The 25081-nt window shown below is 43.8% G+C and overlaps 1 protein-coding gene across 1 annotated transcript in view; it reads left to right on the top strand.

Moving 5' to 3' along the window:
- Positions 1 to 25081, top strand: part of LOC126298384 (inactive phospholipase C-like protein 1) — a 1421164-nt gene that overhangs the window by 467151 nt on the left and 928932 nt on the right. The gene's annotated exons all lie outside the window — the stretch shown is intronic.

The following is a 25081-nucleotide window of genomic DNA, read 5'->3' as shown; positions in this document are numbered from 1 at the left end:
CTATCTGGTAAGGATCGCACACCGCGCAGCAGTATTCTAAAAGAGGACGGACAAGCGTAGTGTAGGCAGTCTCCTTAGTAGGTCTGTTACATTTTCTAAATGTCCTGCCAATAAAACACAGTCTTTGGTTCCCCTTCCCCACAACATTTTCTGTGTATTCCTTCCAATTTAAGTTGTTCGTAATTGTAATACCTAGGTATTTAGTTGAATTTACGGCTTTTAGATTAGACTGATTTATCGTGTAACCGAAGTTTAACGAGTTCCATCTAGCACTCATGTGGATTACCTCACACTTTTCGTTATTTAAGTTCAGCTGGCACTTTTCGCACCACTCCGATACTTCTTCTAAATCGTTTTGCAGTTTTTGATCTTCTGATGACTTTATTAGTCGATAAACGACAGCGTCATGTGCTAACAACCGACGATGGCTGCTCAGATTGTCTCCCAAATCGTTTATATAGATAAGGAAGAGCAAAGGGCCTATAACACTACCTTGGAAAACGCCAGAAATCACTTCTGTTTTACCCGATGACTGTCCATCAATTACTAGAAACTGCCGGCCGCGGTGGTCTCGCGGTTCTAGGCGCGCAGTCCGGAACCGTGCGACTGCTACGGTCGCAGTTTCTAATCCTGCCTCGGGCATGGATGTGTATGTTGTCCTTAGGTTAGTTAGGTTTAAGTAGTTCTAAGTTCTAGGGGACTGATGACCACAGCAATTGAGTCCCATAGTGCTCAGAGCCATTTGAACCATTTGAACTAGGAACTGTAATCTCTCTGACAGGAAATCACAGATCCAGTCGCAAAAATTAGACGGTATTCCATAAGCACACAATTTCACTACGAGCGGCTTGTGTGGTACTGTGTCAAAAGCCTTCCGGAAATCCAGAAGTACGGAACCGATCTGAAATCCCTTGTCAATAGCACTCAGTAGTTCATGTGAATAAAGAGCTAGTTTTGCTTCACAAGAACGATGTTTTCTAAACCCACGTTGACTGTGTGTCAATAGACCGTTTTCTTCGAGATAATTCATCATGTTCGAAGAACACAATATATGTTCTAAAATCCTGCTGCGTATCGACGTTAACTATATGGGCCTGTAATTTACCTTTCTTGAATATTGGTGTGACCTGTGCAACTTTCCACTCTTTGGGTACTCTTCATCGAGCGAACGGTTGTATATGATTGTTAAGTATGGAGCTAATGCATCAGCTAATGCATCTTTCAACACTATCGAGCACCTGTTCACAATGCACGCCCTGTGGCGGAGTGGATACAAGACAATAACATCCCTGTAATGGATTGGCCTGCACAGCATCCTGACATGAATCCTACATAACATCTCTGGTATGTTTTGGAACGCCGGCTTCGTGCCAGGTCCCGTCGACTGACATCGATACCTCTCCTCAGTGCAACACTCCGTGAAGGATGGGCTGCCATTCCCCAAGAACCTTCCAGCATCTATTTGAACGTATGCCTACGATAGTGGAAGCTGGCGTCAATGCTAAAGGTGGGTCAACATCAAACTGAATTCCAGCATTACCGAAGGAGGGCGCCACGAACTTGTAAAGTAATTTTCAGCCAGGTGTCCGGATACTTTTGATCACGTAGTATATATGTTTAGGGTACGCAGTGCGCACGCGCTAAGGGCGGGGCTTTGTGAAGCACGTGTTCCGAAAGCTCCTGGAACTTAAAAATCGGGATAACTGGGAAAGAAGAGAATGGGAAGGTTAGGAAGTGCGTTGAGCTGAGAAGAATTGGCAGCCGGAGAGTGTGTCTGAGCTGGGCCGACGGCGCGGAAGCCGGGCAGTAACCTGAGGCAGCCGCGGCTCTTGTCAAAGCGCGGGCCGTCGGGCTGCCCGGGACAGGCGATACCCGCACCACACCTAGCATTCGTGTCCGCTCACTTCTTCGCCAACATTGCAGCAGATTTTTCCGTCCGCGAAGCGTAAGAACGTAGCGCAAAAGCACTTGCACCTTTCTCGTGTTAAGGGTCAACACCCTCTACATCTACATCTACATCTACATCCATACTCCGCAAGCCACTTGACTGTGTGTGGCGGAGGGCACCTTGAGTACCTCTATCGGTTCTCCCTTCTATTCCAGTCTCGTATTGTTCATGGAAAGAAGGATTGTCGGTTTGCCTCTGTGTGGGCTCTAATCTCTCTGATTTTATCCTCGTGGTCTCTTCACAAGATATACGTAGGAGGGAGCAATATACTGCTTGACTCCTCGGTGAAGGTATGTTCTCGAAACTTCAACAAAAGCCCGTCCCGAGCTAGTGAGCGTCTCTCCTGCAGATTCATCCACTGGAGTTTATCTATCATCTCCGTAACGCTTTCGCGATTACTAAATGATCCTATAACGAAGCACGATGCTCTCTGTTGGATCTTCTCTATCTCTTCTATCAACCCTACCTGGTACGGATCCCACACTGCTGAGCAGTATTCAAGCAGTGGGCGAAGAAGCGTACTGTAACCTACTTTCGACGGCCGGTGTGGCCGAGCAGTTCTAGGCGCTACAGTCTGGAACCGCGCGACCGATACGGTCGCAGGTTCGAATCCTGCCTCGGGCATGGATGTGTGTGATGTCCTCAGCTTAGTTAGGTTTAAGTAGTTCTAAGTTCTAGGGGACTGATGCCCTCAGATGTTAAGTCTCATAGTGCTCAGAGCCATTTTTTTGTAACCTACTTCCTTTGTTTTCAGATTGCATTTCGTTGGGATTCTTCCAATGAATCTCAGTCTGGCATCTGATTTACTGACGATCAAATCTTAACAGTGAGCTCGTTAACTGGACAGGATAGGGCGTCCGGCGCTGTGTTCCGTTGGGAAAGTCCGGGAGAAATGGCTCCTGATGCGTCCGGTGAAATGGAACACCTACTCAAACTGAGATAACCCTGATATTCAATTTTAAGTCGTCAGGTGTTGTATTATTAGGATGTTGTTGTTGTTGTTGTTGTTGTCTTCAGTCCTGAGACTGGTTTGATGCAGCTCTCCATGCCACTCTACCCTGTGCAAGCTGCTACATCTCCCTGTACCTACTGCAACCTACATCCTTCTGAATCTGCTTAGTGTACTCATCTCTCGGTCTCCCTCTACGATTTTTACCCTCCACGCTGCCCTCCAATGCTAAATTTGTGATCCCTTGATGCCTCAAAACATGTCCTACCAACCGATCCCTTCTTCTAGTCAAGTTGTGCCACAAACTTCTCTTCTCCCCAATCCTATTCAATACCTCCTCATTAGTTACGTGATCTATCCACCTTATCTTCAGTATTCTTCTGTAGCACCACATTTCGAAAGCTTCTATTCTCTTCTTGTCCAAACTAGTTATCGTCCATGTTTCACTTCCATACATGGCTACACTCCAAACAAATACTTTCAGAAACGACTTCCTGATACATAAATCTATACTCGATGTTAACAAATTTCTCTTCTTCAGAAACGCTTTCCTTGCCATTGCCAGCCTACATTTTATATCCTCTCTACTTCGACCGTCATCACTTATTTTACTTCCTAAATAGCAAAACTCCTTTACTACTTTAAGTGTCTCATTTCCTAATCTAATTCCCTCAGCATCACCCGATTTAATTTGACTACATTCCATTATCCTCGTTTTGCTTTTATTGATGTTCATCTTATATCCTCCTTTCAAGACACTGTCCATTCCGTTCAACTGCTCTTCCAAGTCCTTTGCCGTCTCTGACAGAATTACGATGTCATCGGCCAACCTCAAAATTTTTACTTCTTCTCCATGAATTTTAATACCTACTCCAAATTTTTCTTTTGTTTCCTTTATTGCTTGCTCGATATACAGATCGAATAACATCGGGGAGAGGCTACAACCCTGTCTCACTCCTTTCCCAACCACTGCTTCCCTTTCATGCCCCTCGACTCTTATGACTGCCATCTGGTTTCTGTACAAATTGTAAATAGCCTTTCGCTCCCTGTATTTTAGAATTTGAAAGAGAGTATTCCAGTCAACATTGTCAAAAGCTTTCTCTAAGTCTACGAATGCTAGAAACGTAGGTTTGCCTTTCCTTAATCTTTCTTCTAAGGTAAGTCGTAAGGTCAGTATTGCCTCACGTGTTCCAACATTTCTACGGAATCCAAACTGATCCTCCCCGAGGTCCGCATCTACCAGTTTTTCCATTCGTCTGTAAAGAATTCGCGTTAGTATTTTGCAGCTGTGACTTATTAAACTGATATTTCGGTAATTTTCACATCTGTCAGCACCTGCTTTCTTTGGGATTGGAATTATTATATTCTTCTTGAAATCTGAGGGTATTTCGCCTGTCTCATACATCTTGCTCACCAGCTGGTAGAGTTTTGTCATGACTGGCGCTCCCAAGGCCGTCAGTAGTTCTAATGGAATGTTGTCTACTCCGGGGGCCTTGTTTCGACTCAGGTCTTTCAGTGCTCTGTCAAACTCTTCACGCAGTATCGTAACTCCCATTTCGTTTCATCTACATCCTCTTCCATTTCCATAATATTGTTCTCAAGTACATCGCCCTTGTATAAACCTTCTATATACTCTTTCCACCTTTCTGCCTTCCCTTCTTTGCTTAGAACTGGGCTGCCATCTGAGCTCTTGATATTCATACACGTGGTTCTCTTCTCTCCAAAGGTCTCTTTAATTTTCCTGTAGGCAGTATCTATCTTACCCCTAGTGAGATAAGCTTCTACATCCTTACATTTGTCCTCTAGCCATCCCTGCTTAGCCATTTTGCACTTCCTGTCGATCTCATTTTTGAGACGTTTGTATTCCTTTTTGTCTGCTTCTTGTACTGCATTTTTATATTTTCTCCTTTCATCAATTAAATTCAATATTTCTTCTGTTACCCAAGGATTTCTAGCAGCCCTCGTCTTTTTACCTACTTTATCCTCTGCTGCCTTCACTACTTCATCCCTCAGAGCTACCCATTCTTCTTCTACTGTATTTCTTTCCCCTATTCCTGTCAATTGTTCCCTTATGCTCTCCCTGAAACTCTGTACAACCTCTGGTTCTTTCAGTTTATCCAGGTCCCATCTCCTTAATTTCCCACATTTTTGCAGTTTCTTCAGTTTTAATCTACAGTTCATAACCAATAGATCGTGGTCAGAGTCCACATCTGCCCCTGGAAATGTCTTACAACTTAAAACCTGGTTCCTAAATCTCTGTCTCACCATTATATAATATATCTGATACCTTTTAGTATCTCCAGGGTTCTTCCATGTATACAACCTTCTTTCATGATTCTTAAACCAAGTTTTAGCTATGATTAATTTTTGCTCTGTGCAAAATTCTACTAGGCGGCTTCCTCTTTTATTTCTTAGCCCCAATCCATATTCACCTACTATGTTTCCTTCTCTCCCTTTTCCTACTGACGAATTCCAGTCACCCATTACTATTAAATTTTCGTCTCCCTTCACTATCTGAATAATTTCTTTTATTTCATCGTATATTTCTTCAATTTCTTCGTCATCTGCAGAGCTAGTTGTCATATACACTGTAGTAGGTGTGGGCTTCGTATCTATCTTGGCCACAATAATGCGTTCACTATGCTGTTTGTAGTAGCTTACCCGCATTCCTATTTTCCTATTCATTATTAAAGCTACTCCTGCATTACCCCTATTTGATTTTGTGTTTATAACCCTGTAGTCACCTGACCAGAAGTCTTGTTCCTCCTGCCACCGAACTTCACTAATTTCCACTATATCTAACTTTAACCTATCCATTTCCCTTTTTAAATTTTCTAACCTACCTGCCCGATTAAGGGATCTGACATTCCACGCTCCGATCCGTAGAACGCCAGTTTTCTTTCTCCTGATAACGACATCCTCTTGAGTAGGCCCCGCCCGGAGTTACGAATGGGGGACTATTTTACCTCCGGAATATTTTACCCAAGAGGACGCCATCATCATTTAATCATACAGTAAAGCTGCATGCCCTCGGGAAAAATTACGGCTGTAGTTTCCCCTTGCTTTCAGCCGTTCACAGTACCAGCACAGCAAGGCCGTTTTGGTTAATGTTGCAAGGCCAGATCAGTCAATCATCCAGACTGCTGCCCCTGCAACTATTGAAAAGGCTGCTGCCCCTCTTCAGGAACCACACGTTTGTCTGGCCTCTCAACAGATACCCCTCCGTTGTGGTTGCACCTACGGTACGGCCATCTGTATCGCTGAGGCACGCAAGCCTCCCCACCAACGGCAAGGTCCATGGTTCATGGGGGGGGGATTATTAGGATAGATTATTATAAATGTAGTAAATGTATTCGACACCGAATCATGATTATATGAATGCATGTTTTAGTATTTGAATCATTACGAGGTCACCCAGCGGGGTACTAAAGTGGTTAGCGCACTGGAGTCACATTCGGGAGAACGACGGTTCAAACACGCTTCCGGCCATCCTGATTTCCCTAAATCGCTTAAGACAAATGCTGGCATGGTTCCTTCGAACGGGCACGACCGCTTTCCTTCTCCATCCTCCTATACTTCTTCTCTAATGACCTCGTTGTCGATGGGACGTTAAACACTAATTTTCTCCTCTTAATTACGATGGCATACTGAAAAGTAATGCCCCGAAGCTTTTATTTGATAACTCTTGAAACGTTTTAAATGATACAAACATTGTTAAATTTTATATCTTTCCTCTTAATGCCTACATACAGCATTTGCAAACTTTTCCCACCACAGGGCTCCGAATTGTTGCGTGTACCATAGTGGTGTACAATGTAACTGTGTTGGAGCGTCAGAATCAGCTTGCAGAGTTGGTCAACACACGGAACGTCCTCTCCTTCAGTATGAAAGTGGCAGACTACACACGAGCGCTGAAACACCTGCAACAATCCGACGCTTTGGGTTCACTGTCATGGATCATCCTCCATACACTCCCAACTTGGAACCATCCAATTTTCATCTGTTTTCAAAACTTAAAGAATACCCTCGATGATTTCACTTCGATAGTGATGAAGCGAATCAAACAGAGGTTAGGTTGTGCCTCCGCCAACAAAGTCAAACATTGCACACTAACGGTACCAACAAAGTGGTCTCTCGTTGGGAGAAATGTATTCGTCGCTAGGATGACTTTGTTGAGAAATAAATAAGCAAACTTGAAGAATGAAGTCTTAGAAAGTTAATAACGTTTGTTTTATTTTAAAAATGTGCGAAGTTACTGCGGATTAAGAAGAGGCACAGGAGAGAGGAAAATGGAGATCCGATTAGTGTCGTGTCGTAAGACAGACATACAAAACAAGAATTATAAAACGGGCACTAAACGCTCGGATGATTTCAAATGGCTCTGAGCAGTATGGGACTTAACATCTATGGAATCGAACCCGGGAACCCGGGCGCGGGAAGCGAGAACGCTACCGCACGACCACGAGCTGCGGGTTCGATTCCCGGCGGGGTCAGGGATTTTCTCTGCCACGTGATGACTGGGTGTTGTGTGTTGCCCTTAGGTTAGTTAGGTTTAAGTAGTAAACAGACAGTCTACAAGACCATCGAGAACATCGAATTCGCTACAACAGCTGGAGACAAGAAGAATCGTATTCCAGTTAAGTCTGTCGCTGCCCAAGCCCTGCTGGATTGTCCTGCTGTTTTCTGTGGTTGCAGACTTAATTTTAGTTTAGATATAAATGATTCATTTGGTCATGGCAACGGATGGTTTACTGTAGCCATTGTTCGAGGAGGTACAGGAGTACCAAATGTTCCTGGACTTGAAAGTTTTGTGGACAGAGACATTATTGCTTTTCGCACCGACCATATTTCTGAACTAGCTACTAAGGATTTTGGTAAATCATCCTATATATATATATATATATATATATATATATATATATATATATATATATATATATATATATATATGAGAGAGGACCACCTTGGAAGAACGTCCTGTATGCATCTGAATATGGAGCAGAGGAAACTTAGGGTATCTTTTGAGATATCCTAATCAGGCGATATAGGGTTGGAATGAAGATACAGACAACGTAAAGGGCATTAACAGTCGATTGAGGATGAACATTTTGAATCGATGTTATCGCTGTGGCTGGAAGCGATGGCGGCAGCAGCAGCCGCCGCCGCTCCGCGCAACTTCCGGGATGCCGCAGTAATAAGGTGACAGCTCGTAATATCATTCTCTCCGATATCGGCTTTCTGATTACCGCCTTCCATCGGATGTCTCCATTCGCGACACTCCGCCTCCTCGTGCTTCAGTTCCTCGAGAATTTATCCCCGTTTACAAACTTGCTGTTACTTCGTTTGCTGTTTTCTCTCCCTCAAAATTTGAGTTATTTTCTACCTCATCCGTTTTCCTGTCGTCATCGCGTGAGGTGAGCTGCAAGCAGTAGTTTTCCTACTATTAATGTTAAAGACGAGGTTTGCTGTAGCTCTTTATTATACTTTACCTCTACATCCTACATCAACGTCAACATCTTTACTCTGCGAAGTATTGTGAAGTGCGTAGCGGAAGAAACGTTTTATTCTATCATATGTTAAGTTTTCTTTCTCTTCCATGCTTACATTTAAACGTGTTTGAAATGCTGCATGTAGATCTATACCTTTTAAATCACTATTAAGTGCTTCTTCCGCTTTAGTTCACAAATGGAGAGCGGATATAATTCTCTCTTCAATGCGTCCGTGCTAGTTGTTATTAGGTAAATCTTCCCTCCGCGATACCTGCGAGACCAATAAATAGGTAGTTGCAGTATATCTCCGGATTTCTCAAGTATTTAAACTGGTTCAAACTTGGTAAGTAGGCTTCCGTGTGATAATACGCGTCTCTCTTGGGATAGTCGTGACTATCTTCAGGTATCTGCCAGTTCCGTTATAAAAATATCTCTGTGACGCTCTCCCAAGGGTCGAACATTGTTACGACCATTCCTGCTGCCCTTCTTTGTACACGTTCAATGTACTCTGTTGGTCCCGTTTGGTACGACTTACACACACTTGATAGGTATTTTAGGATGGGTCACCCAGTGTTTTATTAACTTTCTTCTTTTTAGGCTGACAGAATTTTCCTAGCATCCTACATATGAATCGAAATCTGCCCCGTGCTTTAACTACAACAGAGCCTATGCGATTGTTCGATTTCGTATCACTACTGGTTATTTCACAAGACTGATAGTAAATGAGACTAACTGATACTCTAGCCATAGAATACTAGTTATATTTCGTCTTGTGAAGTGCACAGTTTTACATTCTGAACATTTAAAGCTAATTGCCTATTTTTGCATTCGTTTGAAATGTTATTAACATCAAACTGAATATTAGTGCAGTTTCTTTTAGGCAGTATTTCCTTACAGACAACTGCATCATCTTCAAAAAGTTTAGAGCTACCAACAATATATTCAGGCAGGTTATCAGTATACAACATGTACAAACAAGATGCCAAACAGATTAACCATGTGGCACATCTGAAGCTACTTTTGCATTTCTCGATGACTCTCCATTTAAGATAACATGTTGTGTCGTCCCTACCAATAAATACTCAATACCGTCACTGTTTTCGCTTGACACATCATATGGCTGTCTTCCGATAATAAACGTAGGTATAGTACTGAATCAGTTGTTTTCAATCGGCAGAGAAATATAAAAAGTAATCCACTCTGACAATACTCCAAATTTCTTACGCCTTTTAGTTGTTCATTTATGGAAAATGATGAGCCACTCATTATGGGAAACACACAAAGCGTATACTGAGTACAGTGTCGATAGGACGCGGTCGCAGTTTCAGAAAGGATATTTGGCAAAAAGTTGATTTTCTCGCCTCCTTTTCGTCAGTTCCAAATTAATGCCTGGATTCGACATAAATGTAATAAAACGTAATGATTTATTAATTGCAACGCAAAATAATAATAGCGTAAATAAATATGTACTATCTGAAAAAAGTGAAGCACAGAGAAGACATGGTTGGATGTCAGTATAAACTCGTACACATACACAGCATCGGCGGGTATGTAAATGATAAGAGCTACAGTTCCCTGAGGCAGTGATAGTGAACACTAAATGGCATTAGTATTATTTGTGTATAGTGTTTTTACAATGTCTGGTAAGGTATGTAAGTGACATGAAGAGCGTCAGATGTAGAGTGATCACTGTAGAGAAAATGGAGGAGCTGCGTACCCGTACGAGGCAGCTTTCTCAGAACCTGACAAGAGTTGGTAGGGAGCCTCATTGTTCGTCTCCACTTGGCCTGCTGCTGGAACCCCGCAATATTCAGATTCCATCTACATCTACATCACACTCAACAAGCCACCTAATGGTGTGTGGCGGAGGGTACTTTTGGTACCACTATCTGATCCCTCCAACACTGTTCCACTCGCGAATAGTGCGTGGGAAGAATGATTGTCGGTAAGCCTGTGTATTGGCTCTAAATTCTCGAATGTTCTCCTCGTGGTCAATACGCGAAATGTGTGTGGGGGGAAGTAATATGTTGTCTGATTCCTCCTGAAAAGTGCTGTCCCGAAATTGCAATAGTAAATCCCTCCGTGATGCACAACGCCTCTCTTGTAACGTCTGCCAGTGGAGTTAGTTTAGCATCTCCGTAACGTTCTCTCGTCAGCTAAAAGATCCCGTGATGAACTGCTCCGCTCTCCATTGGACCTTCTCTATCTTCATTATCAGTCTTACCTGATAGGGATCCCAGATAGGTGATATTTTACGGCAGACGCTGTCTCCAGTTGTTTGTCATCAGTAGCGTAGCTGTGCAGTAGCGGATTTCTTTTCCCAGGTATGCGCAATATGTTACCTTTATTTATGTTCAGAATCAACTGCCAGAGCCTGCACCATTCATCAGTTCTCTGCAGGTCGTTCTGCAAATTCTTATTGCCTTCTCCCGTTGCTACTTTGGTATAGATAACTGCATCATCTGCGAATAGCCTTAAAGACCGTCCGACGCTTTCTACTAGATCATTTATATATATTGTAAGCAGTAACGGTTCTATCACACTTCCCTGTGGTACTCCGGATATTACCTTTACACCTGTCGATTTAGTTCTGTTAAGAGCGATGTGTTGAGTTCTATTTCCAAGAAAGTCTTGAATCCAGTCGCAAGACTGCTCCGATACTCCGTAAGCTGGTATTTTTTCATTAAACGGCAATGCGGGACGGTGTCAAATGCCTTAAGCCGTCGGCACACGGACCGTGCATCCGAGCGTTGAGCGTTCCGGGCTTCTGACGTCATAGTGTGGAATAGCACGTTCGGGAGTCTTTCCGAACTTGCAGAGCAATATCTGGCAGGTCAGATATTCCGAGCGTCCGTCTGAGCGTTGACGAATGAGATGGCACAACGCGACCTACGTCACACGCACGCCGTCTCCGTTCAGTAGAGAGTTATGAGGCACCATATTGGCATTCATTTCAAGCTTATATGTATATGTGCCGTTTCTGAGCACCAGCAAATTGAGCATCACCGGAAAACCCGTTGTTAGTTGTATGATTCGTTCCAATAAAATAATGAGAAAAATCATATTCGTGGCAAAAGAATTATTGTAACTTGCGAGAGTAGACTATTTGAAAGCAGTGACACACTGAAGATCCAGCCAAAACGCCTTGTTCTTGGTACAATTTGTTATAATTAAATTTCAGTTATGAACGTAATTATCTACGATTAACGTTTTTAGCAAGGGGTAACACAATATGATTAAGTACAACGATCAAGTTGTTGGTTGAGCGTAATGAGTTGCGTCTCTACCCAGTAATGAGGTTTTGTTGAGACGGTGGTTCGCGTCTTAACACTTCCAATTTTTTTCCTAACATTCGTGTTTTTATTAGGTTCTCATACTTTATTATTAGTTTAATAAAAGTATATTCTATAATATTTGATGTTATGTAAATATAAGTTTACTTTCTTTAGGGGTGACTGTTCGATTGGCTTCATCTACAGGATAACTTGCGCTACTTGTATAGAGATATTTTGCTCCTTTTTCTTTTACGCTTCGTAATTCACATGTTGCAAAGATTTGCTCCTCGGTAGGAACAGTGATCAAGTAAGACTGACCTTGGGGTTTTACTAAATTGCGGGAATGTTGAAATAATGTTTATCTTATGTGGAGAAGTATTCCGAATTTGTACCGTACTGTTTGTAATGGAACTTTTATATGCCTGTGTCTTTATTGATTGGACATGGTACGTTCCTTTTCGTGGACGATGGAGAAAATGTGCGTTTTAATAGAGCTAACGTGCAAATTTTACCCGCGTCCGTTGAGTAAACAGTGTGATTTACGAACTAGAAACATCCCTTAAGATGCCGCTGAAGTGCGTTGCGATCTAGTATACCACGTTGGGGCCCACGCACCGTATGCACAAGTCGCATCGTTCCTGAGCGTTCAGCAGCGAGATGAATTTGGCACGCTCAACGTCAACGTTGGACAGCGCGGTACGTGTGCCGACAGCTTTACTGAAATCAAGGATCATGGCTTAATCCTGAGCGCCGTTGTCCACTGCGCTGTGGATGTTATGAAGGAACAGAGCGAGCTGAGTTTCGCAGGATCTCTGTTTGCGGTATCCGTGTCGATTTTTATAGAAGAGATGGTTACTTTCCGAAAACGTTGTAATTCTTGAGCATAAAACATGTCCCATAATTCTTCAACAGATTGACGTCAACGATATAGCTCTATAATTGTGTGGATCTGTCTTACGGCCTTTCTTAAAAACGGAAATGACCTGTGCTTTTTTCCAGTCGTTAGGTACCTTTCGTTGCTCAAGCGATCTACGATAAATTACTACTAGAAGGGGAGTAAGTTCTTTCGCATAATCTTTATAGACTCTTATAGGTCTCTCATCTGGTCCTGACGCCTTCCCACTACTTAGCGATTGTAGCTGCTTTTCAGTTCTGCGATCGGTTATCTCAATATCTGCCATTTTGATGTTCGTACGACTATTGAAAGGAGGGAAACATGAATGAGATTTTCACTATGCAGCGGTGTGTGCGCTGATACGAAACTTCCTGACATATTAAAACTGTGTGCCGGACCGAGACTCGAACTCGGGACCTTTCCCTTTTGCGGACAAGTGGTCTACCAACAGAGATATCCAAGCACGACTCACGCCCCGTCCTCACAGCTGTGCGTCTGCCAGTACCTCGTCTCCTACCTTCCAAACTTTACAGAAGCACTCCTGCGAACCTTGCAGAACTAGCACTCCTGAAAGGAAGGATATTGCGGAGACATGACTTAACCACAGCCTTGGGGGTGTTCCCAGAATGAGAGTTTCACTCTGCAGCGGAGTGTGCGCCGATATGAAACTTCCTGGCAGATTAAAACTGTGTGCCGGATCGAGACTCCTACTCGCCTTTCGCGGGCAAGTGCTCTACCAATGAGGGAAACAAGTTCGGACGATCGAATTCAGTATTTCGGCCTTCTCTCTGTTATCTTTCGTTTCAGTGCCGGTGTGGTCGCTGAGAGAATGGATACATAATTTTGACCCACGTACTGATTTTACATACGGCGTAAATCTCTTAGGGTTTTAGTCAGGTCGGTTGGCAAGATCTTAATTTCAAAATCATTGAACGCTTCTCTCACTCCACCCTTACGCTCATTTTCACTTCTTTCAGATTTTGTTCGTCAGCTAGGATTTTACTTTCTTTAAATCTGAGATGGAGCGCACTTTGTTTACGTTTGTGGAGCGTTCAGATGTGACAGTGGCCCGAGGTTAGACTGCACGGTAACATGAGGACATACATAAAATGGCTCTGAGCACTATGCGACTTAACTTCTGAGGTCATCATTCGCCTAGAACTTAGAACTATTTAAACCTAACTAACCTAAGGACATCACACACACATCCATGCCCGAGGCAGGATTCGAACCTTCGACCGTAGCTGCCGCTCGGTTCCAGACTATAGCGTGAGGACACACGCACTCCTCATCAAGGTTCTAGTCGAGCACGCCTGACTATCACAAGAGAATCGCCGTATTGGCACCAAGTATACCGTAACCCCTCCACATCTGTGCCTGACATCCCGGACCAAGTAATGGACTCGCTGCAATTCTATGTCATCCTGCACCACTAGCAGCAGCTTGACCAGATATCTATCGTCCCATGGCCAGATTTCTGTTACCATCACAACAAAAGCGGCTGCATTTGTAGTTGTGCCGTGACTGGGAAGCTTGGATTGCTCATGACTGCCGTTTCATTGTCTTCATCGATGAATAGCGGTGGACTAGGGAGAGGTCCCACAGTTACACTGTCTTGGAGAAGCACAGAGATGTTATTCTTGACGAAATTGTGTAGGGTGTCAAAGGTATGACTTCAGGTCAGTCTCCTGCGTTCTCATATATTACGTCTCATGTGATAGTATCGTAGTGCCATTTTTGAACAGGTCCATGCTTGTCCCCACATGGCATGTGTCGCTATGAATTGTCCACGGTTTTTTTTCTGTGGCTAGAAAGATCCCCAGATGTTTTCCCTCTAGAACATCTGTGGGACCAACTCTAACACACAAATGGTACTGTTTGCCTGCAAGATCCTCGCATGTTTCCTCGGTAGAACATGTGAGGGACCAACTCGGACGTCACCTACATTCCAGTGCCAATATCCTGAATGTCAAGGACCAGTTTCATCAGTTGTGAGGATAGGATACAATGGTTTTACACGCACTTCCCAATCGAATCAGAGCTTGGATCCAGGCCAGAGGGTGTGCAACGTTATACTGATATGTTGAAATGTGTGTGAAATCTTATGGGACTTAACTGCTAAGGTCATCAGTCCCTAAGCTTACACACTACTCAACCTAAATTATCCTAAGGACAAGCACACACACCCATGCCCGAGGGAGGACTCGAACCTCTGCCGGGACTAGCCGCACAGTCCATGACTGCAGCGCCATAGACCGTTCGGCTAATCCCGCCCGGCGTTATACTGATAAGTGGGCGCCTGCTGTCAAGTTCTTAGTCACTTTGGCTCGCTGTTGCAATCATTGAAATAACATCATGTACTCTCGCATCCATGAATTTTCATTTCTTTGCCTTCTCCCCTTCTACACACTTTACTCTTTTAGCAGGCGCTGAATACAGACGATGTGACAGATAGGGTGACGTGCAGTTGACATTGTAGTGTACCTCGCTGAATGAATGTAGGAGGATATGAATGACTTAATAAAAATTGTATTTGATTTGATGCACGGTAGCTTGCTCTAAATGAGGAAACACCTGAGATAACGCAGATCAGTAGGAAAAACAATCCTGTGATGTTCGAATACAGCATCTACATCTACATCCATACTCCGCAAGCCACCGGACGGTGTGTGGCGGAGGGTACCCTTAGTACCTCTATCGGTTCTCCCTTCTATTCCAGTCTCGTATTGTACATGGAAAGAAGGATTGTCGGTATGCTTCTGTGTGGGCTTTAATCTCTCTGATTTTATCCTCATGGTCTCTTCGCGAGGTATACGTAGGAGGGAGCAATATACTGCTTGACTCTTCGGTGGAGGTATGTTCTCGAAACTTTAACAAAAGCCCGTACCGAGCTACTGAGCGTCTCTCCTGCAGAGTCTTCCACTGGAGTTTATCTATCATCTCCGTAACGCTTTTGCGATTACTAAATGATCCTGTAACGAAGCGCGCTGCTCTCTGTTGGAACTTCTCTATCTCTTCTATCAACCCTATCTGGTGCGGATCCCACACTGCTGAGCAGTATTCAAGCAGTGGGCGAACAAGCGTACTGTAACCTACTTCCTTTGTTGTCGGATTGCATTTCCTTAGGCTTCTTCCAATGAATCTCAGTCTGGCATCTGCTTTACCGACGATCAACTTTATATGATCCTTCCATTTTAAATCACTCCTAATGCGTACTCCTAGATAATTTATGGAATTAACTGCTTCCAGTTGCTGACCTGCTATTTTGTAGCTAAATGATAAGGGACCTATATTTCTATGTATTCGCATCACATTACACTTGTCTATGGAAGTGAAACACGGACGATAACTAGTTTGGACAAGAAGAGAATAGAAGCTTTCGAAATGTGGTGCTACAGAAGAATGCTGAAGATTAGATGGGTAGATCACGTAACTAATGAGGAGGTATTGAATAGGATTGGGGAGAAGAGAAGTTTGTGGCACAACTTGACTAGAAGAAGGGATCGGTTGGTAGGACATGTTTTGAGGCATCAAGGGATCACAAATTTAGCATTGGAGGGCAGCGTGGAGGGTAAAAATCGTAGAGGGAGACCAAGAGATGAATACACTAAGCAGATTCAGAAGGATGTAGGTTGCAGTAGGTACTGGGAGATGAAGAAGCTTGCACAGGATAGAGTAGCATGGAGAGCTGCATCAAACCAGTCTCAGGACTGAAGACAACAACATACACTTGTCTACATTGAGATTCAGTTGCCATTCCGTGCACCATGCGTCAATTCGCTGCAGATCCTCTTGCATTTCAGTACAATCAGTGAAAAACTGCTTGACATAGTCATGTAATTTAAATATCTATTTGCAACGTTTGCAAAGTGACATGGAATGGAGCAGGCACGTAATATCGGTTGTAGGGAAGGCGACTATTCGACTTGGGTTTATTACAAGTCTAGGAAAGAGTGGCCCATTCCTGAGAATTGTTCGAGTGTTTGGGATCCCCACCAGGTCGGATTAACAGAAGACAAGTAATTGAGAAGCGTGTCGCTAGATCTGTTAACGGTATGTTCGATCAACATGTGAATATTACTTAAGTGCTCTGTGAACTGAAATGGGAATCCCTGGTGGGAAGAAGACGTTCTTAACTCGAAACACCAATGGGGAGATTTCGAGAACAACCATTTTCGATAGACTGCTGAACGATCCTACTCTCACCACCTCACAACTCACGTAAAGACCGCGAAGACAAGTGAAGAGAAATCAGGCGCCGTACAGAAGTATATAGACTGTCGATATTCTGTTGCTCACTTTACAAGTAGAACAGGAAGGGAAATGACTAGCAGCACAAGGTACCTCCCGGCATCCCACAACAAGTATAGAAGTACACCAACTGTCTAAAAAGTTCGAGCACTGGTTTTATCCCTGGCGTATTAGCATGTTAGTGACGTCAATGCAGTATCTAAAGTGGCAGCTTCAAATAATTATTATAAACAACAGATGTGCATTCCATCAGTCAATTGCGAGCAGGCGGTGTCGAGTAGCGTGAGTGCGGCAGTCATGTGTCACTGTTGCTGAGCAGCAAATCTTAATAGAACAACATCTCTAAATGAAGTGTTCAAGACATCCTACGGAATGTTTTGCAGAAGATATAAGCGTGTGCAAAATTTTTCAAATACATCTTGACTCCCGAACAAAAACGACGCAAGGGTTTTTGATTGAAAAGCAAAAGCGGACAATTGGACAAGTCGTTTTCGAAAAAAAATATTTAACATGTGACAAGACTTGGTGTTGTCAATACGACACTTCTGCAAATCGGGAAAATGCAGAAAATCACAGGAAGGGTCAACACTTTGACAATGTGACTGATGCAAAAGCAAATATCACCCGCGAATGGAACAACGTCACAAAGAATGTGTGCGTATTTTCAGTGTTGCATTCGGCCTCGACTTCATTTTTATAGATGAGAATGTGCGACCGCATCGAAGTGCGCCGATGGAGGAGCTTTTGAAGCGAGAGGATATTCTGCAAGTGGACTGACCTACCCGTTCCCCAAAGTTTAGTCCCATCGAGTACGTGTGGGATGCGTTGGGAGGTGGTGGTGGTGGTGGTTAGTGTTTAACGCCCCGTCGACAACAAGGTCATTAGAGACGGAGCGCAAGCTCGGGTTAGGGAAGGATTGGGAAGGAAATCGGCTGTGCCCTTTCAAAGGAACCATCCCGGCATTTGCCTGAAACTATTTAGGGAAATCACGGAAAACCTAAATCAGCGTTGGGAGGTGTTGCAGCGTATGTACACTACTGGACATGAAAATTGCTACACCACGAAGATGACATGCTACTGACGCGAAAGTTAACCGACAGGAAGAAGATGCTGTGATATGTAAATGATTAGCTTTTCAGAGCATTCACACAAGGTTGGCACCGGTGGCGACACCAACAACGTGCTGACATGAGGAAAGTTTCCAACCGATTTCACATACACAAACAGCAGTTGACCGGCGTTGCCCCGTGAAACGTAGTTGTGATGCCTCGTGTAAGGAGGAGAAATGCGTACCATCACGTTTCCAGTGACTATTAGCAGGATATGTAATCGGTGGGTTCAGGAAAGTAATACGGAACGCCGTGCTGGATCCCAGCGGCCTTGTACCACTAGCAGTCGAGATAACTGGCAACTTATCCGCATGACTGTGACGGATCGTGCAGCCACGACTCGATCCCTGAGTCAACAGATGGGGACGTTTGCAAGACAACAACCATCTGCACGAACAGTTCGACCGCGTTTGCAGCAGCATGGACTATCAGCTCGGTGACCATGGCTGCGGTTATCCTTGACGCTGCATCACAGACAGGAGCGCCTGCGGTGGTGTACTCAACCACAAACCTGGGTGCACCAATGGCAAAACGTCATTTTTTCGGATGAACTCAGGTTGTGTTTAGAGCATCATGATGGTCGTATCCGTGTTTGGTGACAAACGCACATTGGAAGCGTGTATACGTCATCGCCATACTGGCGTCTGCCGGCCGGAGTGGCCGTGCGGTTCTAGGCGCTACAGTCTGGAACCGAGCGACCACTATGGTCGCAGGTTCGAATCCTGCCTCGGGCATGGATGTGTGTGATGTCCTTAGGTTAGTTAGGTTTAATTAGTTCTAAGTTCTAGGCGACTGATGACCTCAGAAGTTAAGTCGCATAGTGCTCAGAGCCATACTGGCGTGTCACCCGGCGTGATGGTATGGGGTGTCATTCGTTACACGTCTCGGTCACCTCTTGTTCGCATTGACGGCACTTTGAACAGTGGTCGTTACGTTTCAGATGTGTTACGACCCGTGGCTCTACCCTTTATTCGATCCCTGCAAAACCCTACATTTCAGCAGGATAATGCACCACCGCATGTTGCAGGTCCTGTTCGGACCTTTCTCGATACAGAAAGTGTTCGACTGCTGCCTTGACAAGTACATTCTCCACATCTCTCACCAAATTGAAAACGTCTGGTAAATGGTGGCCGAGCAACTGGCTCGTCAGAATATGCCGGTCACTACTCTTGATGAACTGTGGTATCGCGTTGAAGCTGCATGGGCAGCTGTACCTGTACACGCCATCCAAGCTCTGTTTGACTAAATGCCCAGGCGTATCAAGGCCATTATTAAGGCCAGAGGTACTGATTGCTCAGGATGTATGCACCCAAATTTGATTGAAACTGTAATGACATGTCAGTTCCAGTATAATATATTTGTCCAATGAATACCCGTCTATCATTTGCATTTCTTCTTGGTGTAGCAATTTTAATTGCCAGTAGTGTACATGCACCAACTACAATCGTGTACTTTCCAACCGTGCTGGTGGAGGAATGGGCCGCTCTACCATCAGAACTCCTTACAACTACGTGGCCAGCATGGGAGCTCGTTGCAGAGCATGCAGTGCCATGCGTGGTGATCATACGCCCTATTATGAACCGTTTTCCGCCATTTGTAACGCTTACGGGACCGTCATGACCTGCGATGACTTTACTGTAAATATTGTCTGTGACTAATAGTATCGTTTCTGTTCATCTCACTGCGTATGTCATTCAATTACCTTTTGTACTGTACTGTAGCAGTTCCTTCTGTATATGGCGAAAGTAAAACTGACCTATGTTACTTGACAATGGACATCGTGCGAAAGTGACATTCCTCCTGAAGTTTTGGGAAGCAGCGTAGATTTTGACATTTTGATGAGAACAGAGACACCATAAATGTGGACCTGTTTGTGATATCCCGTTTGGACAACTGTTCTGATAAGTTGGTTGGTTGGTTGATTTGGGGGAAGGGACGAAACATCGAAGCCATCGGTCCCATCGTATTAGGGAAGGATGGGGAAGGAAATCGGCCGTGCCCATTCAAAGGAAGCATCTCGGCATTTGTCTGAAGCGATTTAGGGAAATTACGGAAAACCTAAATTTGGATGGCCGGACGCGCGTTTGAGCCGTCGTCCTCCCGAATGCGAGTTCAATGTGCTAGCCACTGTGCCACCTCTCCCTTTCTTACTACAAGTCGTATTTACGCGGTTCTTATTACTTAGAAGTCATAAGAAACGACATACAGAACTTGGTAGTAAGCTTTTTGGCTAGCCTAATAGAGAAACGATTATCAAGCGAAATTATGGCTGTATAAAATGACTATATCGAGATTGAGTAACAGAAGGTCGGTAGTTCGATATAACTACTAACTTTTAGTGCATATGTAATTACATCTGAACTTTAAATAATACATTTTGAACTGGCAGCTCTATTACAGTAATACTTGGAGGCAGTTTTGCGACTTGATTATTTGTGAGAGTATACCTCATTTATCCTGTAAAGCACATATTTCAAGTAGTAATTCCGAGACGCAGAATTGACTTTCAGCTATTACAAAGAACGTACGACCCAATCTAGGGACACGTACAATACAGTTGTGGTATTTCACAGCCTTTCTTGTCTGAGGAACCTTGTGTGTCGCCCTCGATCAGGCAACATAAGAATAGTGGAAGTGTCCTACGTAGCATTACAGCAACCATTAAACGTTACCGTGCTGAAAAATAGCGTCTCCGAATTTTTAATGAGAAAACTCTTAAAAGCCTTTTAAATAAACCAAAATTTACTAACATTCGACATCTTCATTCTTCATGTCTACTTACATATTTCTCAACTTAGTCACCGTGGCAACGAACACATTGCCGGTCGTTGTGGTCGCGCGGTTCTAGGCGCTTCAGTCCGGAACCGCACTGCTGCTACGGTCTCAGGTTCGAATCTTGCCTCGGACATGGATGTGTATGATGTCCTTATGTTAGGTAGGTTTAAGTAGTTCTAAGTCTAGCGGACTAATGACTTCTGACGTTAAGTCCTATAGTACTCAGAGCCATTTGAACCATTTTTTGAACGAACACATTTTTACAAAGGGAGACCATTTTGTTGATACCGTCACTGTAGAATGTTTGACTTTGTTGAGCCACAACATTACCTTTGCTTGCACCGTTTCATCACTATCAAAGTGAGACTGTCGAAGCTGCCCTTTAACTTTAAGAAACACATGAAAATAGAATGGGCCAAGTCGGGAATGTATGAAAGATGATCGATAACAGTGAACCCAAGGCGCCAGATTGTTGCAGATGTAGCAGCGCTCATGTGTGTTCTGGCATTGTCATGCTGCATGAGTGGGTACTCCATGTGTGGACAAACTCTTCGAATTCGTGGTTTCAGTTTTCTGAGGGTCTTGCAGTTCCTTGCTGATTTTATGGCGGTTGGTGTCTTTAGGCCGGAATTCCAGGCTCACCGCACGTTGGATATCCCAGAACACTGTGAGGATGACTTTGTCTACGGATGGCATGGTCTTCAACTTCTGAAGTGTCTGTGATCCTTTGTGCCGAAACTCCATTGATGCTCTCTTGTTTTTGAGGTCAAAATGGTGACCGGTCATTCATCACATGTCACATTACTGATGTCGGTACAATCATCACCGTACATAACTTCAGTTGGAGGCACGTTTTCTGTGGGTAGAATCTCAATTAAATCACTCTCTTTCCCACGTAACGACATACCAGTTGGTTATAATTAAACTTACCCTATTTAACACGTTATAACACAGAAACTAATCATCGTACGAGGACCAAACTTGGTGGCATTAATTTCGAGGAAATGGGGTAGAGAAGTAATGCAGAATCATTACACATTTAAGGTGCTGCCACGGTACATTACATACCGATTCCATTGCTACCTCAAAAGCGGCTCAATACAGCGCCCATCAGTGTCCAGAAGAGTCTGAAAGCGCAGGATTGCATTCCGCGCAGCAGAACGAAGCATGTCCGTAGGTATGATGGCTACCTCTCTTGATATGCTGCGCTTCAGATCAGTACATGTCTGAATGTTTCACTTGTAAACTCTGACCTTCAGGTAGCCCCACAACCAGAAATCACAGGGAGTGAGATAAGGTGATCGTCCTGGACAAGCATTTGGAAACGATCGGCTCATAATTCAGTTGTGTCCAGAAGCTGGTGAACTTCACGAGTGGTGTGCGGTGGGGCCCCATCTTGCATGAGAACCGTTGAGTTAATTGCGCCTCTCTCCTGTAAGGCCGGTATTACATGCTGGCGAAGCATATCGCAGTAACGCTGGCCAGTTACATTGCACGTCTTTGGCCCTTGAGGCAGCGCTGTTCAAAAAAGAATGGGCCAATCATGAACGTAGCCGTGAAGCCACACTATACGGTGACACGTTCGCTTCATGTACAGTGACTGGAGGTGAAGATACCCACACTCGGCAATTCAGTGTGTTCACCTCACACGTCAGAGAAAAATGAGCTTCGTCTGTTCATAGGATCTGAAGATATTTTGCTATCGTCCATGTACATAGGGGAAGTGACCATCATAACAAAATAAGGGAAATCAGAGGTCGTACGGAATAGTTTTTTCAGAGCGCTCTTCGAGAGTGGAACGGTAGATAAATAGTTTGACTAAATTTTGTACATGGCTGCACGTTCAGAGACCGTGAATAGTTACAATTGAAAGAAAAGAGCCCTCGGTCACTGTTTTTAACGAATTAACCGGGTTTCAACACTGCTAGGAGTGTGTTCCTCAGAATTTTAATTAAAGAATGGTCTATAGCATGGTCACAGAATTATGACTAAAAACGTATAATACAGAGTATAAGTACGGGATCATCGTGAAAGTCTGGCAGTACTTGTAAGTCATTTATAAAAGAATAAACATGCCAAAAGGACATTAGTCACAAAGATATTTAAGATGAAGAAAACTGTGATGGCGAGCCACTAAGGGCTGCTCGTTACTTGCGTGGTGCAGGTTGCAAAAAGGACTGAGGTTCCCGCGATAACAAATGCGGCCAGGTGAACATGGCACCGCAGCGAGCGCGCCATCTAGTAGCCGTACATACAATTAGGCTACTTCACATTGAAATATAGGCAGAGATGATTATAAATAAACAGTATTTGGTGCATAATGGAAAGCAATGTTTGTTTGATAGTAGCATACAACATAACATTTTGTCTACATCAAAGCTTAAAAAAGTAAGGTAAAACATGAAAACATCATTATGAAAATGTAGATAGGACTGAATGACAGCTTGTAACAGTGTTGAAACCCGGTTAATTTGTGAAAAATAGTGACCGAAGGCTGTTTCCTTCCAATTGCAAATAGTTTAAAGGTGGTTCAATGAACCCTCTACCAGGCCTTTAACTGTGAATTGCAGAATAATCATGTAGCTGTAGATGTAGAATCAGCATGAAATTATGTACCCTTATCTTTTGTCCTAACTCAGTTCAAATCGCTGCATAGTCAAGTTAAAGCCACTGTTTGCTACAAACGTTGGCAGCTTTGCGTAACAAATGTTAGACCCCGTGAAGTCCAAAATCTCCTACAAATTTAGCAGTGTATTTATCCTACTAGAATGGAGACCCACAATAAGCACAGTCACTTCATTTTTTATCCTTCTTTGTACTGATATTTTAATGGCTAGCGGCGGAATTACGTTCACTGGAATATTCGGTGGAAACGCGGGTCGTCCAATAACGTATAATCACTCTACGTAACACTGTTTGGTAAGGCGAGAGAACTTGTCGTTTAGCACCAAGTAAATGCCATTGTCAGGGTAATAAGGGAGTTATGTAAAAGGTCCCAACAAAGGGAACAGCAAACGAGCTGTGGGAGAGGGAAGGCAGCGCCTGACAGCCCATTAGCTCGCCGAGGACCGCCGTCTTCCAGATAAGTTTAACGGCGAAAAGTTACCACACGTCGCCACTAAAGCTTCAAAAACGACCGACTAACTTTGTATCCCCACTTTTTTTTCCTACGCCAAACCCATGTACTTTTGACGACACATTGGGAGGCTCTTGGGACGCTGAGAGCGAAGCCAGATACGAGACAACAGCTTCAAATGCCTAACAAATACAGTGATATTTTCACATACTGCAAGTAACGTTAGAACAGCATTGCTGAACGAGCGGTCTCAAGTGAACGCTTTTTTTAGAGTGTTTGCGTTACTGAATGACAAGGTATTCTTTGATAAACTATTTCTCCATTGCTACTATCCGTCTCTGGAGCAAGCTACTCTATAATCTACGCAAAACACAGTCAGCTTTGTATTTTAAGAGAAGATCCTAGTAATAATTCTCACAAAAATTATAGGAGTGGCTATTGTTTACTGCGTAACAGTGAAGCAAATACTCATTGATTATTCTGATAGCCCTCTTTCTTAATCCCGCCATTCACTCACTCTTTACCCATCACCAATATTCGTATTCCACCAACTCCCCAAGCGCGCTCTCTGTCTCTCTCTCTCTCTCTCTCTCTCTCTCTCTCTCTCTCTCTCTCTCTCTCACACACACACACACACACACACACACACACTCTCTCTCTCTCCCTCCCACTCTCCCCCTCTAACTTATTTATACACTACCTCCTCTCTCACTCACCTCTTACCCTTTCTAGTCTCCTTTTGGCGCTGATTACGTAACAGCGTACCACCAGTATCTAGCCAGTCAAATTTTACTTTCTTTCCGTAACTAACATGAGAACAGCTAATCTTTATTTTTCGAGTGTGCTGATAACCAAAAATGTTTTATGTGAAGACCAGGGAGAATTATGTTCTTGGGTTCGAAAAGTGCTTCGTGCATAACATTGGGAAATTCTGGTTCAGCTGATTGACGCATCTATCAATCTTTCTTTTTATAATGACGTGCCGGCCGCGGTGGTCTCGCGGTTCTAGGCGCGCAGTCCGGAACCGTGCGACTGCTACGGTCGCAGGTTCGAATCCTGCCTCGGGCATGGATGTGTGTGATGTCCTTAGGTTAGTTAGGTTTAAGTAGTTCTAAGTTCTAGGGGACTGATGACCACAGCAGTTGAGTCCCATAGTGCTCAGAGCCATTTTTTTTTTATAATGACGTGTTTTGGCGCGGCTATCCTATAGGCACAGGAAGCAACATAATTTGGTGTAGCCGTGTTGTAGCCCAAGTAATATGCTTATGACTTTCAGATCCCCCGGAAACCTGCCATCTGAACTTTTCATAGTTC

The sequence above is a fragment of the Schistocerca gregaria genome, chromosome X (assembly GCF_023897955.1).
Source record: "Schistocerca gregaria isolate iqSchGreg1 chromosome X, iqSchGreg1.2, whole genome shotgun sequence".
NCBI lineage: Eukaryota > Metazoa > Arthropoda > Insecta > Orthoptera > Acrididae > Schistocerca > Schistocerca gregaria.
This window is presented reverse-complemented; position numbering and strand designations above follow the sequence as displayed.